Source organism: Callospermophilus lateralis, chromosome 20 (assembly GCF_048772815.1).
Source record: "Callospermophilus lateralis isolate mCalLat2 chromosome 20, mCalLat2.hap1, whole genome shotgun sequence".
Classification (NCBI taxonomy): Eukaryota; Metazoa; Chordata; class Mammalia; order Rodentia; family Sciuridae; genus Callospermophilus; species Callospermophilus lateralis.
In genome coordinates this window covers 14,012,010-14,026,038 of record NC_135324.1, presented here as the reverse complement: position 1 = coordinate 14,026,038, position 14,029 = coordinate 14,012,010, and positions in this window count along the sequence as shown.

Here is a 14,029-nt window from a genome sequence, read left to right as displayed (position 1 = left end):
GGGCCTTTAGAGCAGATACTGGCTTCTAGAACCTTTATAATGAAACTTAACTCATCGAACCTTACCTCATTTCTTCTGAAATATTCTTGGAGTTTGTATGTTTTAACCATTCAATTCTTCTGTTTCCATATTCTGTAGATATTAGGAGAAACCCAAGGCTCGTTTAATTAAGAAACAATCGTTAAGTATTCATCTTTAAATGATTGCATTCATAGATGTGGTGGGTGAGATAATGGCACCCCCAAAGATCTAGGTTCTCATGCCTAGCAACTGTGCACGTTATATAATAAGGCAAAATGGATTTTTTCAGGCATGAGGGTCTTGAGATGGGAGGATTACCCTGGACTTCTTAGATGCGCCGTCCCGAGTGTCTTCATAAGATAGAGGCAGAGCTAGATCTGACACAGGGAATGTAGCGAGAGATTAGAAGACGCTTTATTTCTAGACATAATGATGGAGCAAGGCATCATGAGCCAAGGACTTTGGGAAGGAAACGGTAGAAACTGGAGAAAGCAAGGTACAGAGGGAACATGACCCTGCCAATACCATATTTTGGTTCCTGGGAGACTCATGTTGGATTTCCATCCCCCAGGACTGCAAGAGAGTAAACCAGAAATGCGGTGATTATATAGGACATATATATAATCGCAGTTCCAAGAGATGGCACACTACGGGAATGCTAACATAGGCACAAATCAACCGGAAGAATCAGAACACAAAGTTTGTGGTAGTTTTTAGACAAGTCAGAGGAAACTAACGTGATATCCTCCTCCCTCATTCTACTTTCAGCTTCAAGGTGGCAGGAGGTGTATCTTGCTGGCCCTGGGTAGTGGACCTTCAGTCCATGCTTCTAAAATGAGCTGATTAATTCCTCACTAAAATTGCACATTTGGGGTCCTATTTATATTATCACAAAGTAGAGTGTGTATAGCATCCACCTGGGAACCGTCAGTCCCATCCAACTCTTCCCTCTTACCCTTGTGCGATGACATCGACATCCTAGGATTTTAGGGGTAGAGTTCTCAGAGCATTTAAAAACTTTTAAACTGTGTCCCAATTGAATATGAACTTTATAACAACAGGGATTCTCACTGTCTTTATTCTGCATGTTTTTTTTTTTTTTTCTCTGTCATTTGGGAGATTAACTCTTAGTATTTCTAATGAAGAAAGCAGAGCGTTCAATTGAGCAGAGGCAGGCATAATCTAGTGTCTATGATGTGCCAAGGACCGAGGTACACATTGACCTCCCGTCTCTGCCCTCCTCAGCCTAACAGTCTAAAAAGAAAGCAGCAGACCTGCAAGTAGGCTAATCATTGCAAGGGAGGAAGGACCTGTTGCTATTTGGTGGCTTGATAGGGTTATGCAACATGAGATGGAGAGCACGTCTTGTGTTTTTGTCCAGAATTCATCCGTTTTACTTCTTTGGTGAGACAAACAAAGTATGTGAAAGATCACTCTTACTTTGAGTCAGAATTTGAGTTTGAGTAAGCGTGGCACAGTCTCCTGGATCATCTATCTAGCCAGCAGATACCATCCACCTTTGCCATATTGGTTCAGGATCTCTTTTATCTGGGCATATCCCTGGACTTTTGCTCAAACACAATGACGGAGATGCCCTCCCTTTGTGAAGTTCTAGTGTGAGGCAGCAGAGTGTAAGTTTCTAAATACACAGCTTTGTGACAATGACGATGGCAGTTACACTCCTGATTGACAATTTTTAAAAATGTATAAATAATATTGTTAAATAGAGGTGTATAAATAATACTGTTAATAGAGTGAATTTTTCATAAAGAGTAATAGGGTAAAAGTGATCGTCGGCTGAATCATGTGCTCTTCCTGCTTTAAGTTACCCCCAGTAGAAGATGACACAATTTTAAGCCCAGGGTCTGATAGAAGCTCGGCAGTCCTTAGGAATCGTGTGACTTGGGGCCAATGGCTTGTATTATCGACCCAAATAATAATAAGTAATAGCAAACATCACTGCTTCCAAGGAGTGTGATTTCAGTGGCATTCAGAATTCCTACTGCCTTTACAATCTCTGCTTAAACATATTCTAACATTGTTATTTTAACAAAATGAGATCACTTAAAAATGGTCTTTTTTTTTTTTTCCAATCCACTTGTCTCCCAAGTGTAAGTGGTACATCTGTGCGCCATGTGTACTTATTTATTTTGCTGTGGGAAGAGCGCTTTTGTCTAGATCTTATACAGTTATGGACTGAGCTCCTCTTTAGCAGTCCTGCAGAAAGTCCTGGGTATTCAGTTTGAGAGTTGGTTCTGCCCCACAGAGTGAATAATTCAAGGAATAAACATGGAGTTGCTCACAGTTATCGGCAGAATAGAACGAAAGGCCTGCTTGAGGCTTTCTAACTGTGGCATCACAACATCAGGACCTAATGAGCTGCTTTCTCCTGCCATATTAATCCCTCTGCAGGAAGAGACAGAGGCTTGAAATCGTAAGAAGCCTTCCCTGCCCTGGTTTCTGTGTCATGTCACCCAACAAATGTGTTTCTATTTCCTTCAAAACATTTCTCATAATAATTGATTCATAGAACTAGAATTAAGTTGCTTTTAGGGCAGATACCAAAAAAAAAAAAAAAAAGATTCTGTTTGTCAATATCTTTACGTAGCTTACAGTTTACGGACAGTGTAGGCTAGAAGAATCTGGGAGAAAACCTCCTTGCTTCTAAATGCTCATGAACAGGAACCTGGGGTAAAGATTCATGGGGAAGAATTTATGATGACTTGACTTGGATTTTACTCGGTTTCAAGCAGAGCGTTTTATTGAATTGAGAGCCACGGCAAATGAACTACCTGAGAGAGAGAGGCAGAAGAAGGGAAATATTCACTGTGACCAAGATTTCTTTAAAGGAAACAATGTATCACGCAGCAAATCCATGAAAATTGGCAGATGTAATAAACCTACTTTGCTCAAGGATCCCAGAAGCACATAATGGATATTCCTTTGGGTCAGAATGCGATGAATATTGAGTATATCACAACCCACACTCTGCCTACGGTCTCCTTCAGATTTATTGTTAGCATAATAGCACCTTTAGGAACGGAACACCAGCCTATATTTTTAAGACAAGTGACATCTTTGCAATTTCTAATAGAGATGGCCCAATTTAGAAATGCTGAAAAGGCCGCTTTTATGCGATGCCAACTGATGAAGGTGGTTATGTGATTATCAAACCTTCTTCCCCATGTAATGGATTCTTAAACCCTCAATGAAATTGTTTCTCAGGACTGATAACCATGTAGAAATAGAAGCTTCTGTTTTGTCAGCATCGGGAGGAAATGATTGGTATGCAGACCGAGGTAGTTTCAAGAAATGCAGGCCCTCAATCGAAGGGAGTAGAAGATGCAACATTTTGCATGTGAAGTCTCTTAAAAGGGAGGTCCAGCTTTTGTGGCAATGATAACATTGGACCATCTTTTTATTTTAATGGTACTCATAAATAGGGATGCCTCAACTTGAAAACATCAAGCAGGATTGGCAAGAATTTTTTCTTTTCCTTTTTTAAAGTTTCCTGAGGCTGAAAAAATCAAAGTCCTTGCTACGGCCAGCAAGTCACTAAATAACCTCTCTTGCCTCCCTCTTCCATCTCTGCATAACCTGAACTCTTCTTAGCTCACCATGCTAGGCTCACAGTGTTGCTTATGCTTCCAGAAATATCTTAAGATCATTTCCTAGGAAATTCAAGCTATCTAATCAAGCATTCAAATTCAATTTCCTTCAACTCAGGGTACCCATACTTGCCGTGTAGTAGTCTAGAACACTCTTCAGATCTTTCCATGACTGGCTCTTTCCACTACACCCTGCTCAATTCTGTCACCTCCACAGAATGGCCTTTTCTTGGGACTTTATATTGGTGCCATCTGTCCCTCCCTGGGTCCCTGGTAGTCACGCGCATCAAACTTTTTAACATATTCGATGAATTTGTCGTTGTTTGAAATTAACTTATCTATACCTCCATTCACTTGTTCACTTTCTGTCTCTATCTAAAAGTCAAAATATTGTCATTTTCTAGATTATGTGGTGTATGTTGCCGCACCTCATACACTGAAGACTCTGCCTATCATGAGAAAGCACTCAATAAATATATTTTTCAAATGTTCAAATGGTTGACCAACCTAATTAAGCCCCCAAAGACTGTTAAGGGGTAATCTAGCATTCCCAAACAGGTTTAGAAATTTTGCTATATGTTATTGGGATTCATTTTTAGACATAACTATGTTATAATGTATCACTTTATTTTAAGCTGTTTTTTAACATTAAACAAAGTCATCAGGTATACTCAATCTACAAAGCCAGTCCTAAGTTTTGAAGCTAACTGACACTGCTTGACTAGACATACTTTACCTAGACAGGTATAATGTTAGTGTTGATGGTTGAGGGGGGAGCACGTTTAACACAGGGTCCATGTTATTTCAATATTTTTTGGTAGTAGATGCCTGTTGATATTGGGTCACCAATTGTCAAAACATTTCAAAACGTTGAGCACTACTTTATTTCTAGAGAGATATGTTTATTTGTTTCCATTTCCAGTACACCAGTTAAGCTCATCCCCCATTACCACTCTTCAAGTTCTTTGGCAGTAGCCTCTTATGTTAGTTAGCTTTTTGTCCCCTGTGGTTGAAAACACCTGAGAAGAACAACTTAAAACAGGAAAAGTTTGTTTGGTTTCAATATTTCTCCAGAGGTTCTGTCCATAGTGGGTGGGCTCCATGGCTCTGAGCCCAAGGTGAGGCAATGCCGCAGTCTCTGGCTGGGCACAAATCACGAGTCTCCACACAGCTTGTAGATTCAAACAGCAATTCTTTATTCCCGAACTCACACCGGCCGTCTACAAACACGTTCTGGGGGAATCCACGTTCTCTGCCCAAACCCACTTCTCCCAAATCCACTACTCTGCCCAAATCCACTCCGCATGGGCTTCTGTCTCCCAAAATATACTGTCTGACCCTAAGCACTCAAGAGGAACTCAGCAGCAGGATACGCCCTATTCTAAAGGGGGAACACCCTAATCTCCTATTATGCTAAACTGCTCTATTCTAAAGGGGGAACACCCTAATCTCCTATTATGCTAAACTGCCCTATTCTAAAGGGGGAACACCCTAAACACGGATCCTGCCCTGGTCCTTGAGCAAGGTCACCTTTCAGAAGTCCTTCCACTAGACAGCATGGGAGTAAGCTGGCAAGGAATTTGTCATACCTACTTGGCTGATGGCTCCCAGCAAGGCAAGAACATCATGGTGGAAGAGCGTGGTGGGGGGACCTCGCTACTCCATTTAGGATGCCCAGAAAACACAGAGAGAGGGGTAGGGACCACAGGAAAGATGCATCTTTCCAGGGTGCATCCCCAGTGTCCCACCTCCTCCCCATGAGCCCACAGTTACCATCCAGTCAGTCCATTCAAACTAGAATGGATTGATTAGGAACCAGCTCTCACCATCCAGACTTTTCACCTCTGAGTACTTCTGCATTAACAGGAGCTTTGGGTGACACTCCGCCTCCAACCATGACACCTCCTAAGGGTTCTGTGTGTCTTACCATCCTCCCCATCCTCCCCAGGACATGGTTAATTGACAGAAGCGCCTGTATACACACACACATCTTCATGAAGCACAGCTGATTCTATCAGAGCTCCGGGTCAAGACCTCCAGAGGTTCCATTTCCTAGGAAATGCAAGCTATCTAATCAAGCATTCAAATTCAATTTCCTTCCACAAATATTGGAAGTTCTCCAATGAATTCAATTCCACCTGTGTCGTGAGCCATGCCTTCCCTCGTCTCCTTCCCGCATCCTTCATTCAAGGCGGGCAGTACTGCAGGGAGGAACTCTCGGGGCACTTTTTATCTCCAGGTCTCACCTCCTGCCACCTCCAGACTTGGGCTCTTTCAGATGCATTTCCTGTGACTTAAATCAAATCCATCCATGCAGACAAATTCACTGTGGGCGCTCTGAGTAATCCTCCCAGCTACCAGTGATCCCTCACCTTAGGCTCTGGATCCAGGAAGAAGCATTTTGACATTCCCACATTCTTTGCTTGGACTCACCTTGTTTTTTTTCTCAAATTAATACTTATCCTGGGAATGTGTCCTATGTACAGTGGTAGAAAACCAGCTTGCAGTCATCGCATGCTCACTCCTTTAGGGAAAAATAACTCAAAATCACAAGGAAGCACTCAATCGATATATTTTCAAATGTTCAAATGATTGGCCAAGCTAATAAAGACCCCCGAGACGAGACTGTTCAGGGGTAATCTAGCATTCCCAAACAGGGTTAGCAATGTAATATCTAGTTAGTTTAATATTTAGTTAGTTGATGTGCCCTGGACTTGATAGTTCGTAAATCATTTTACCTGTAGTGTTGCATCTGAGCTTGGTAGTGTGAGGAAGGAAGGATTAGCATCTCCCTTCTATAGATAAGGAAAGGGAAATTCAGAGACAGTGCTTGACATGGTAAAGACCAGAGAATTTCAAAAATGGCAGAATTCATGATGGAAATCTAGCACATGGAAGAAAACGTTGTCAAGTTGATGTCAGACTCAAAATTGTGTGACAGATAACTATTCACCGTGGAGGTCAGTTATTATTTTTAGAAGCCTGCTTCTGTCAAGAGTATAATATGATTTAAAGGAGTACTGTCCAAAATGTTATTGTCAACCCTTAATGGAAAAATGATCATGATTCCATAAACCCAATATATCAATATTTATGTTTAGATTATAAAGCATACAAGGTATAAAGTTAAAAAAAATATGAAGAGTAAAATGTCTACCATTTCCTATCAGCACCATCAACAAATTATCTCCTATAACTATCACCCCAATCTGCAGACCATATATTTTAAAAATAAGACAGGATATGTCCTATGTAGAGTTGAGAGGAAATTGGGTAAATATGTGCCTTTTTAAGCCAATCTCAACTAACCAAAAACTCTGAAAATGATTATAACATACAGTTGTTGACACTAAGCACCCCAGTGAATGTACCTTGAAATCATGATCTAAATAAAGATCCTATTAGGCGCCCTTTGGAATATTTGGCAGGGTCCTGAGAAGTTCCTACTGCCTTTTTATCCATGCCCAGCTGAAAACCTGGATTATTTAACCAGCAGTGTGCTGGAGCTAAATGATAACCAATTATTAAGAGCTCATTGTTATTTTCAGAAAGTTTGTAAGGAAGATGTTAAACATGGCCATTATTAAATATTAACATATATGAAACTCCAATTAAAATTGTCTTTACAAATTAACAAGTACTCAAAACTCATGACTTCTGAATTATTTTAGTATATTTTATTATTGTTGGTGGGGTTGAGGCTGTTTAAGTCTATGATTATCTGTATGATGAGAATACTCAACCATGCAAAGCACTTGTGTATCTCTTTCCAAATGCTCACATCATTTTGTTAGCTCGAAAACAGTCCTGGGGAATATTAACACCACAGTCATCGGGAAAAGCTACAGATCATGGCTTCCTTTATGCTGATGCTAAAACAGATTTCATGATATGAATATAATTTTTAGGAGCCTAAGAAATAGTTTAAAGCTTTAACTTATATCAGATACAAGGACAGTAAATTTTCACTGGGAGAGGTGGAGCGGAGGGTGGTATAGCTCTAATTGTCAAGTCCTGGTTGAATTGCAACCAATGACTGGTTATCAGTGCCATAGAAGGATGTAAATGTTTAGAAAGAATTAGCAAAAGCCTTCTACAGGGATGACTTGACCTATGGAATGCATAATATAAATGTCATATATTTGTTGATGTGCTACACATTCATCTTATTAGTAAAATTGATAATAAACATACACGTGTATATATATACATATATATACATGCACACACATATGTGTACACGCATGTAGATACATATTTTATTTGTGTATACACACACACACACACACACACACACACACACACACATATATATGTATATACACACATATTTTTTTTTTTGGACTGGGGATTGAACTCAGGGGCACTAGGCCACTGAGCCACATCTTTTGCATTTTATTTAGAGGCAGGGTCTCACTGAGTTGCTTAGCACCTCCCGTTTGCTGAGGATGGTTTTCACCTTGCGATCCTCCAGTCTCAGCCTCCCCAGCCACTGGGATTATAGGTGTGCACCACTGTACCCAGCTGTGCCCATATATTTATATACTTTGTGGTTGTAGTTGTTCAGAGAGGAGGTTTTTACTAGGAACATCTTTTTGACCACTTTTCATTGTTAGCCACTTTTTATTAGGAGAAGTATGCTGTGTTTTACAGAATTATTGGGTACAGGAAACAAGATAAATAATTAAGTACCCAGACTGTGATGACTTCCAGAATGTGTACACACACACACACACACACACACACACACAAATGATATGACATTATACTAGGTGATATTTTCTTCTCCTTTTAATTCTTTTAGCATTTACATTTTTCTATTTTATTTACTCTAAAAAAAAAAGACTGCTCCATTTAGGGATAAAGATAACAAATTTGGATTGTGTGGAAAAAAAAAAATCTCACTCTGAGCGTATTCCTAATAGGTTACAAGAAAGAAACAGATGAAGAGACTCTTCTCTCCCACATAATTAAAAACTCAACCTGCGTCTCTCATAGCTTGCAGGAACAACAGGTGTTGTCTGCTCACTTTGCCGGGAGCTCACAGTAGAGCAGACTCTCGGTACCTACAGCTCAGAAAACAACATTTCCATCAAAACAAAACCCTCCTCCCGTGTGTGCGGCTTTGCTCCCCGATCAGTTCTCCACACTGAGCCCGGAAATAGCGATGGGGTTGTTTGGATGTCATCGAGCAAGGGCAGCTCTGTTTATTTTTGTTTGTCATTTTTTAACCTCTGTTTGCATACACAGGGACCTGAGAAGGCACTCACAATCCAAGACCACAGCAGTGAGGTTGGATCTCTGCACGGCCCCAGTTGGACACTTTGAAAGAGAGGAACGTGCAATCATCCTGCTCTTTCTTGGTAGAAACCTTAGTCCCAGTCCCCTTGAAATTGCAGGGAGATTGCAGGGATCAAATGGCTGGAAATCTGTGCCTGGGCTTCTCGGGCCTCTCTTAATTATCACCAATTGTCCTCCCCACTTGGTTCTCTGCATACAGCATTGCTCAATGGCTGTAATTTGATATATTTAAGTTCATGGCCATTCATCTGTATTACTTACCCAAACTCTCGGGTCTCTCTTAAATGCAAGTTGACAGTTGGTCCAGTGATTTGTTCCTTGTGATAAAATATCTGGTGGAAGATGTTTTATCATGCTGTGTGTTTGAGAAGATCTTTCCGGAGCCCACTGGCGTAAGGATTGATGACATAGATGGGCTTCGGGGACCGCTTGCAGAAAAGCCACCTTCTGTTTCACTGCGGGGGTTTTTCTATTTACTGTCTGGCTGGACTTGGTGACCCTTTGCTTACATGTCCACAATGTCAAAAATCACTCCAAATGAGCACATCGGAAAGGAGAAGCCACAAAAGAGCTGAAAAGCAGGAAGATTTTTTTTTTTTTTTTAATCCTTATCTGAGGACCAACCTCTCCACCTCTCATCTCTTGCTTGTGTCTTGAAGACAAATACATCTGAAATTCTTGTACCAGGGGATCACCGTCATCCTTCCCTGTTCCGATGCTCCCTGACTGGAAGATGAGAAGTGTTAAGGCAATTTTACAATTTCATAATAGTCCTGAAAAAGAAAAGAAAAAAAAAAAAACAGATGAAACAACACAGTCTCTTTTAGCAGAGGGTCTCCATGGGACTCATCTGTGAATTGTATCCCTCTGTCTTCTCCTGGACCCTTGAGTTATTATAAAGGAATGACTGCATGCTTTTCTCTCATCAAATATTACCTGATTATTCTTGTGAAATTGTAGCCAAGAGCAACGCTGACGGTGTCCAGTCACATGTGGGTAGCACCCATGTGACTCCGATGTGGTTCTTGTGCATGCCACTGCTCAGTGGCTAAAGCCTCGCTACACCCTCTTGTCCCAGGCTTCAAAGCCCATTGATTGGTCAGCCTGCCGGTCAATAGGATCCATCAGTTAATTCGGGGAGTTGCTCAGCCATGACAAACAAACTATTAATGTGGAGTGACAACCTGCAACATGCTGCGCAGCTGGGTGTGGTAAACACTTAGCCAATCTATAATCAATTGATCCTTCTCACTTGGCACGGGTGCTTGTCTCCAGTGGAAAACGGATGGAAAATCAGGGTGAATCCGAAGTCGGAAAGAGCAGGACCATCGAACCAAGATGGTGGCTTGGGCTGAGTGACATTTCCTAAATTCCTTCCCTCCCCTTCGCCGTTCTAGACTTTTAGGGACTGAAAGGTGACCAAAAAGAGGGGGGGGAACAGAGGGGACGTTCACAATGGGGAATGGACACGGTTCTGTGAAAGTCACGCGTGGGTTAGCTGATGAGAAAGAGATTCTGGTGGGCTTATCCTTGGTCTCCTCTTCATGTCCAGTTTTGTCCCAGCTACAAGCCAGCAGTGACCTCAGACTATGACCAGGAAGGCTTGTTGGTGACATCAGTGTGATCTTCCTCTTACTTCTTTTTTCTTTTCTTTTCTTTTTTTTTTTTTGTACTGGGGATTGAACTCAGGAGCACTTAACCACTGAGCCCCATCCCCAGCCCATTTTTTTGTATTTTATTTAGAGACAGGGTCTCAGTTGAGTTGCCTAGGGCCTTGCTCAGTTGCTGAGGCTGGCTTTGAACTCACGATCCTCCTGCCTCAGCCTCCCAAGCTGCTGGGATGACAGGCGTGTGCCACCGCGTCCGGCTTTCCCCTCTTACTTCTGTACCCGCTTCTTCTCTTATGGTTACATGAGGTCTTCCCATAAAACAGATTCCCTCTTCCAAGTTACATACGGTGACCCTGCTTCCTGCTTCTCAGCCTTCTCTAAAACGGCCCCATTTTTCTTACCAAACGGGGAGCAATTATCCACATCTCTATGCCCTGACTTCCCTGTTACATGTGGAACGTGGCGATGCTCGGGGATCTCATCTCGGGTTTTCATGTAAAGTGTGATCAGCACACCGACTCAATCCTGGGAAAATGTCAGTGGGAGCTGAACACTCGAGTCCCGGGCAGCATGGCACCGATTTGTTTGTTTGTTTGTTTGTTTGCTTGTTTCTTCCTGTGTTGTGATGTTTACTCTCTCTCTCTATGCCCTTCGGTGACCAGACAGCCTCCTACTCACCACCTCAACCTCCTGCAGACCTTCTACCATTCTGCAAAGCCTCCTCTGACTTTCCGTTCCCCAGTGTGATACTTTCATCAGGCTTCATCCTAATTCACACACAAAAACAAAAAATCCAGCACACTTTGGAGCAGTGCACGTCTGGGTTGACTTCCTCCAGATGAGCCATGATTTTTTTTTTTTTTGGAGAGGATGTAACCCCAAGAGAGAAAAATGCAAGCAAGGGTGAGAGGTTATCAGGCTGTAATGAAGCAATGGGAGTACCATTTTTCAGTGCAGCCTATATAGACAGGATAGAGGGTCTTGTCTTTCTTCGTCTCACCTGCTGGTCATGATATCTTGGGAAGTCTTTGGAAGGGCAGAAGTGTCTCAGGCTTATGCATGTTGATTTGGGGGATGCAGAAGAACCCTCTGTTCACACTGCATGCTGACACTGTAATGTGCTGAGGCCACTGGCTCTTCCCGTCACACCCTCATTGCTCTGTTTCCCAGGGTCTTTGCTCTTGCCTCATCAATTGCAAGAGACTGCCACCATCCAGCCATCACGGCCAACTCCACCTCTCAACATGCCAATGGGAAATCTTAATAGTTCCGCATTCTTTATTTAGAAATTTCATTCCGATAGTACATCTACTTGAATCACATGCTCCAAATGGGATTCCTGTGGAGCAGAACCGAGAGTGGATTCTTCTCAACCACTGCTTGAAGCCCTCTCAGACCTCAGTGAGCCTTTCCAAATTTTTTTCCCACTTTTTCTTCTATAAAGACACTTTAAACAGGTCAAAATAAGTGCACATCTCTCGCAGACTGACTCCTCGCGGTTCTCACAGCTTTGACCTATATTGAGCATTCAGTGGGGTGCCAACCATCCTGTTAGACCTTACTCCTATTCCCTCTGAGGCCACCCTCTGAGGTGTGTGCTGTTATCATTTCCATTTTTGTAGTTTAGGAAATGAGAGGTTATGCAATCCCTCAGGATAACATGATGGATAAGCAACAGAACTTGCACAAACTAGATTTTTAACAGACCCAGCTCTCTGTGTCCTGTTTTTTTCTCTCTCTCTGACAATCTACTTTCCCTTTTTTAGAATGCACTTTCCCTCTGAGCACACATTTGGAGTCTTCCTTTCCTTCCAAGGCTCACTCAGAACCAGTAAGTCTTCCATAATCTCTCTCTCGCACCACCACCCACCCACCTCCAGGAAATCTCTGCTGACGCCCAGGAGGAAGAGGGTTGGGTGACATTCGGTCCTCCTCCCTCACCGTGTAGCTTGGAACCTGGCACAAAGGGGTAGCAACAGCTCATGAACATGGCAACTACTTTTGAAGAAGCAAGTACAACCCTTGTGTATCCTTAAGTCCACAGACCTGCTTAGGCGATGTTGAGCAGCGACCCTGAAATTTAAAACATGACTCACACCTGCTTCCTGACTTCTTGTGTGACCGGCAAAGATACCAAATACCATCAGCCTCACACACTCCCTAAGTCATACTAAGCACCCAACTCTCGATAGTTACCGCTAGTCAGTAAGTCTACTTTTTATTCCATTTCTTTATTGGAGATGTTTATGGAAAAGTTTTATTTCTTATTCCCTAAACAGACCTTAAACCTTGACCACACAGATCCATACTTGAGATTTATCATTTTAATCTCTGAAGTTTGCCTAACACAGATTGGGTAAACAGCCTTTGTTTACTGTGTAAACTTGCTAACTTTTGAAGTGCTAGGTGAGTCATAAATGATCACTACTCATTGCAAATAGCCGTGTACCATTTCCTAATGTCTTGTACTCTTCTCAGTATTTACATCTATGGATTTATATAATCCTCATCATGAATCCCCGAGATAGGCAAGTTATATTGGCCCCACTTTACATAAAGGGGAAAACAAAGCACAGGTGAAGAATCTTGCCTAAGGTACACAGTGGTGGGGCTGAGTTCAATGCAGGTAGTTGGCTCCAGGGTCTACACTCAGCTGCTGCACTCAACAGCTGCTCAGCATAGCCAAGGGATGCCAATACCTCATATATACTGAGCTCTCACAGGCACCTTCAAATAACTCAATAATGCAATAGGATCTTGAACAGAAACCAGTGGCAAAAGTGACATTATTGGCTCCATGTTGGAAGTTGGGAAATCCCCAGAGCAGATCCTGAGACAAGGGTTTGAGTGAAAGTAATGCATCAAAGATAAGCGAAGCCCCAGTAGGAGTTAGACGAGATGGAATAAGAAGGGGCAAAGTGTGTTTGGTCCAGGTCACCTCTGGACACGGCTGAGACTCTATGGAAGTAGAATCGAATACAATCTGAGTGTTATCAGAGTAACAGTGATAACAGAGATAACCACCCTTCACGGTCGTGTGATTACTGCCATCAACTTCCAGAATTTTCTATGAGCCTCAAGCACTAAGCACAAGAAAAGTCCAGAAACAGACAGCCACAAAAATATGCACGAGGAAGTCCCCTCGGGAATGGTAAATATTGAGAGGTTATGGGTGAGAAATGTTTCACGCCTCATTTTATGGATCCAAAACCTGGGTGTAAACCAGCTGAACCACCTGTTGCATACCACACAGGAAACGGGAACGCGTGTAGAGCGCTGGGGTCTGAACTCAGGTACCCATGCATCCTTCCTTCACTTTGTCTACTAATTGCACATTTTTTTCAGGCTTGGTGGAGTCAAGGGGGAACAGACAGACCTGTCTGGCTTAATGGGAGAGACATTAAGATATAGGCTAAAAAATGTTTTTTAAATGTAAGTTTTAAAGGAGTCAAAATAGATTGCTGATAAAAAGAAGAACTCAGGTGGCGA